Here is a 6,873-nt window from a genome sequence, read left to right on the forward strand (position 1 = left end):
TTGGTCATTTACTAGCTTTGAATACTTTCGTGACTGTTGTTATGGTTGGTATTAAAATTCATTTGATCTATTGTTTCTTTGTAACTTCGTCTTTGCAGCAACGCAAGGAGCCTGGCCAAGGAGATGCGGTACCCCCTCCTCCACATACCAGACATTATACAAGACAGCATAAGCGTCAAGTGCCATAGGGTCAGCACCCCATCTGCCTACAAATGGTGTTCAACTCAGCATGTATATTTTGCCCGATTTGATAACTTTTGGATGTCTTATACTCTTATATCAATTTGGTGGGTGGCTGCTATAGCATGGGAAAGTCTTAATTATGAGTTTCTGCAGGCATTACCACAGCTTACTGCCCTTCGTGTATATTGTGCTGGTGTGTGGCACAATGCAGTGGTAAGATCATAATGATATTTTGTAGGGTTCGATACATAATTAACATCCTGTAATATGTGTTGCGTGCCAAATACATCACTACATTTCTAATCTAAGCAATCAAGTCCCTAGGTTTGCTTGAATTCTAAAAATCTAGTCCAATCAAAGATGCATGTAATGAATTGTGTAATTCAAGTTCAATATATTGCAGTTGTTTGTGTGCCACAAAAATAATTAGTAAAATACTGCAATTTATGATCTTGTACGTAGTTAGAAAGAATGGTGCTTAAATTTACTGATTTTATGATCCTTACTAATGGGGGCACTTCCAACACTGATAAGGCAAGTTTATGGAATTTCGTTTTTGAAGTTTTATTATCAAGGAATTTGGTGTGAAATTATCACTCAAATATAAAATTAGTTTGGTTTTGTTGTCACTCACCACAAACCAGATTTGGGGACTAGCATTTGGCCTCATGTGAACTGTATTTTTGTTACTAGTACTACTGCTAATAACTCAGGGCTTTTTTTTGATGAAGCTTCTGTCATCTTAGGATATTTGGATGACAACTGACAATGGTTGGCAACATTAAGCCCTCAGATATTCTTTGTTTGTGCACTGACTTGGGAATGAAATTGAGAGTTGCAACCCTTAATTGAGACTTGGGTAATGAAGCTTGACCCATTGTTATCAGCTCAAGCAATTTAACGAATTTTTATAATCACCCTATAACTTGGATCCATAAAATTCTTCTTTAATATGCTAAGTTTATGTAATTTTTTTATTTGCACTTTGGCCTAGATTTTTCTTTGCGGTAGAATTGCTTTGGAACTGTAATAGATCTACTATAATTGCTTGGGGGCCACAGAGGACACTTAAACTTCTACCTGTCTATATGCTGATGACTTGTTTGAACACTTGGTTCTCAATTTGGAAAATTATGCTAATGACTTCTACCTACCAAAGAATGATGTAGGTCATTTTACTTTATCGCATCTTTCTGTACCACTGCCTAGTTTTCTCAACTGTGCTTAAAAAAAAATTTATAAAGGACCTATATAAACAAGATGATGAATATGTATGAATGAGACTTTCCACTTGGTACTATTTGGGAAATTTTGGTTCAGATATGAATTAGTGTCATGGACAATCACCCCCCACCCCACCCCCTGGCTGGGTGTCCCCCCTAACTTGCCTCCTGCGATTGCTGAAGAAGAAATTGAGCAGGAATTCAAGGACTTTGGCAAAATTATACCTGATGGTGTCTTTATTAGGTTACGCAAGGTGGGATTTTCTTTCTTCATAGTGACTTCGTTGTATGGATCCTTGTGAGCAGCTAAAATAGCAATTGATTCATACAGGAAGTTGGAGTTTGCTATGCCTTTGTTGAGTTCGAAGACCTTATTGGTGTTCAAAATGCACTCAAGGTTTGTATTTCTCTCTCTCTTTTTTTAATCTTTAAATGTATTTGAAAAAGATTTCAAGGTATTGTAGTGAATATCCAAAGTATTTGGTAATATTTTATTGATATTTTGTGTTACAACTTGAATATAACATGGATGCGTATCAGGCATCTTATCTATTGAAGCTTACGAAAAACTAAATAAACTATGTTTTTAATACTTACAGAATTTGTTATTACTATTATTGCCATGCAATGTGAATAGAACAGTAAATTGGGATTTTGATATTATTCCCTGAAAGTTGTAATATTTTATTCCATTTTTCCTTTATATTTTATGGTGCCTGAAAGAACCAGCCTGTCTTATGTGTTGTAATTTTTTTATCTTCAATAATCTACTGAAATTTTGCAATGATTTGTGTTTTAAAAATTTTGCAATTAATTATATTTTAAATGTCAATTCTATAAAATACTGTTAGCTGGGCCTAAATTTGTTTATCTTTCTAGGAATCTCCGATACAGTTGGCTGGAAGGCAAGTCTACATTGAGGAAAGGAGACCAAACAGCAGTGGCATTTCTCGAGGTGGAAGTATGTGCCTTTTATCTATTCCTCTAATTCGTATTATCAAAAAATCAGGCATAGTTGGAGATTTCTTAAAAATTGTACTCCAACAAATGTATTTCTTATGGATTATTTGTTCTTTGATCTCATGCTTTATATAGTTTCAAATGTTGAATTGCAAACTGCTTTTATGTCAGTTTGGCTGAAATTATATCTTTAAAATAAATCAACTTATATAAAAAAAAATCTTTTGAATATTAAGGATAAATGTGCTTTATTCCCAAATCTTTTTGGGGTTGGCTTTGGATTCTTAACCGATTAGACTATATGGACCACACGGATTCTTACCAAAAAAAATCTTTTTGGAATATAAAGAGCAACTGTCAGAATTATTATTCATAGAAAAGACAGATTAGATTTTTATATATAGTTGTTACATGATGCGTGAAAATAATTTTGTACAAAAAAAGTGTTGCAAAAACCAAGAGACTAGAAAGGAGAGGGACATGGAAATTTTTATGGTGGTACATTGGCATTTTTGACACAATGGTGATGAAGTAGTGGATATGAGCTTATGCTGTGTGGTAGCAATGATAACAAGTCATGGTTATCTTAGTAACAAACACCTCGTTCCAGAATAGGCAATATCTGCTGTCGACTAGTCTACTAGGCAATATCTTAGTAACAAACATGATTATAATGAATGACTTTCTGATCTTAGAAATCATACTTTACTCTTCTAGATTCTCTTATATCAAAATATCATCATTGTTGTTTATGAGAGTGAACAATCTGATATCAATCTTGTTTCCTCTTGTGATTGTCATGATCTTCTAATCAGCTGGTACAGCAATTTTGGTTGGTTCCATGATTGACTTTAAATTCAACAATTTTCTGCTTCCAAGTCGTTTGTCCAGGAATTCCCAAAAAGATGCTGCTGCTTCTGGAAGTATGGGACATTGGTAAGGGAAAAAGGTTTTTCTCTAAACTAGTTTGGAGAAAATTTTTTTGAACTCTTGATATATCTTTATAGTGAGTGTGAATTTGAAAAATCTAACTTTTTGATTGCATGTTCTTATTATATCTTTTATCCTTGCAAAATATGATCATAGTAATTGAAGTATTTGTGCAGTCAAGTGTGTGTGTGTGTATTTAGTTCTTTAAGTCTAGGTTCCCTTAATAAGGGAAAGACACCTGTGTTCTCTATGTTATTTTGGATGCATTTTTAAGTCATGCCACTGCCATTGGATTGTGATGAGAACGTGCATTTCAGAATACTAATGGTTGGTTTTAGTTCTCCTGTTTTCCCTTATTCTCCTGTTTTCTCAACAGTTGAAAGTGGGCAATGGAGAGGATTTCTTTCCTAGGAATGGTCGATGGAATTTCAACAATAAAGTATTTCCTTTTTTTCTTACTATTTAAGATTTTGATTCAGTGGTTCTTACGGTATTTTCAACATTCCATGTAGAAAGTAGTGCAGCCAACAAAGATTGAACTCTGGGCTGTAGTGAACTTCTCAGCGTGTTGTGATACACAAAGTCTTGTACGGGATCTAATTAAATGTGGAGATCTGAAAGGAATTGTAAGTATATGTTCCTGATATGAATGCTATAATGCCTTGTCTGATAACTGATAGCTGATAGCTATCTTTCTTATGTTCTTGTAGCAAATAGATGCTCCATTCGATGTGTTTCAAGAAAATCTATGGAATAGATGCGCTTCACCCATGGCTAGAGTGGAGAAGATGTTTGAGGATATACAATCAAAACTTCCTGGTGCTCAGGGTTTCTTCTATGCTTGCTTCCTGAGAGAAAAAACTCCGATCTTTATGGTAGAGCGATATTATCCATTCCCACCTTCACAGTATTAATTGCTTTAAAATGGTCTTGCAGTGCAAATGTTTTCTAAATGAAATTTGTTTAATCTTAAGGTCCATGGAAGCGAAAGAATCTTGCTGAGTATGGAATAGTCACTTAGTGCATTGCTCCTACTAGGGTTAATGACCAATATCTTACCAATGTTATTTTGAAGATCAATGCAAAGGTATGCTACTGTATGGGCTAGTCCCTCTCTCTCTCTCTCTTATTCTGCTTCTGTTCCCAAATTGGTTGTTGGGATACAGGACTGTTACTATTGTTTTATCACACGTTCAATTTGCCTTTTTGTCTTGATTAGGTTGACTTGAATCAGGTTTGGTCTGAACCTTAAATCATCTTGCTGGATTTTTTTATACATCACGTGACAGTGCAATCCAGGAGTTTGAACAGAAATTCTTTGCCAAGACCAAGAACCACTGGTCCACTCGAAAAGAGTTCATTTCCCACCCAAAGAGTTATACTTGGTTGGAAATGGATTATGGTGAGCAGGAAAAAGAATCAGATGTGCGTACTCCTGATTCTAAATTTATATTTTTCCTTAAAGTGCCAAATGCTTGAAGTAGATGTCATTTTTATTTAAGAAGAAAACTCCACCCACCTGTGTACCCTTGTGCAATAAAAAAGGAAGCAAAAGAAAGGCGACTTTACTGATTTCTGTTCTCACTTCTCATGTATGGATCAAATTTTATTTTTGGCTTACTGTGTATCAGTGATGATGGGTGTCTCATTTACAGAAGGTGTTGTGGGGGTGGGGATTTTTAAGCACCTTCCAGATATAAGGATGTATCATCCTAATGACTTTTGTATCCCATATTTCTGTTTGACCCAAAATAGAAAGAAGAGAGAACCATATTTGAGAGATTCTTTTTACGTTGTTTTGGTTTTGAATCATGCATTCTAGCTTCAAGAAGTATGAGATTCCAATTTTAATCGATGGTTTCTTGTAGAGAATTCTACACTGTTATTCCCCATGTCTTTGGATTTAAGAAAATGCGTAAGTCCTCTCTTTTTTCTCCACTGTTCACTTAATAAACTAGGGATATAATAGTTGGGGTTGTCTATTTTCTCTCAAAAATGGCATCTATTTTAATACGTAAGAGTAAATGATGGCAGGTGAATTTGTAATCGACTCTCCTCAGAAGTTGAAACACAAGTTGGAAATGATAATTATTTTGGGATTTAATTATTTTCTTGACAACTTTGGTATTATATTATTTTATTTCCTGGGATATTAGATGCTATAGTATCCTTTAATGTTACCCCCTGCTGTGGCCTATCAGTGAGATTTTGGTTGTATTTGGAAATTTATTCAGTTGCTATCGATTATGAGAAACACAGATCTGATCAACTTCTTGCGTCTAATTGAAGGTTGAGGCCCTGTCTGAATTTGAGGTTGCAACAAAGCTGTTGAAAGATGACACTAGAACAGAGGTTTTACCTATTAACTTGTCTCCTTTTTAATTATTGACTGGCTGTGTCTGGAAAGTTTCTGAAAGTCATATTTGCATGTTTTTAAGAAGCCATTGTAATATATGCAAAGAGCACATGGTCCGAATTATTTTTATCATTCCATTTAAGACATCAGAGAAAATGGTCCTACTTAGTCATAGTGAGTTAGCTTATATTTATACTTTATCACTACTGTACTCTACTTATTTACCTCTGCCATCATTGTAGGGTGACCCCTTGTATTCTCATTACCAACGGCTTCATTCTGAACTGTCACCCCTTGAAGTTGATTCTGAGCAATTCTCTATGGTAATAGCCTCAGATCTTTTAACAGTAATACTTATTTACACACACACACACCCCTAAGGACAGTAAAAAAGAATGCCCCCAACCCCAAACTATAATACATGCAAAATATAGCTTATGACTCCATGAGTTGGTTTATTAGCTGCCCACTTATAGATCTGATACATAGTTTTTGTTTCCTCATCTTTCCAGGTTGCAAAATATATGCAGAACACTCATGCAAAAACACACTCAAATTACACTGTGGACATTGTTCAAATATTCAGGGTATCAAGAGAGGGTGAATCTGAACGCTTCAAAAAGGTGACGAGGCATTTTCTGTGAAAGTTAAAGACCTTTATTACAAAATATTTCTATCATTGCAGATATTTTCAGCAATTATTTATTTGTCTCATTAGGTTCTGATATATAAGTAATTCGTTAGGTTTTAAATCCTAATTAACTGCCTATTACTCCTGCAAGCAGTTTAACAGTGTGAAGAATAGAATGCTCTTATGGCATGGTTCTCGGCTTACAAATTGGACTGGCATTTTATCCCAAGGTCATTATTTTCCTCTCAAGATTCATAAGTACTAATAAATTTGCGTGTGTGTGTGTTTTCACATCATGTGATCTGAAAATCTCCATCAATAAGTTAAAAATATTTAAGCCTAACTTGTATTCTATCAGGTTTGCGCATAGCTCCACCTGAAGAACCTGTAACAGGTTACATGTTTGGGAAGGGTGTTTACTTTGCTGACATGTTCTCCAAAAGTGCAAATTATTGCTATGCTTCTCATGGTTCCAAGGCTAGTGTGCTGCTTTTGTGTGAGGTTGTTCTTTATTCTGTAAAAACATTATTGTTATATGAAAAGACATTCTTTTGGCCTGTTTCCCTATTTCCCCCAGTGATTTTTTTCCT

Source organism: Castanea sativa, chromosome 8 (assembly GCF_040712315.1).
Source record: "Castanea sativa cultivar Marrone di Chiusa Pesio chromosome 8, ASM4071231v1".
In the NCBI taxonomy this organism is placed as follows: domain Eukaryota; kingdom Viridiplantae; phylum Streptophyta; class Magnoliopsida; order Fagales; family Fagaceae; genus Castanea; species Castanea sativa.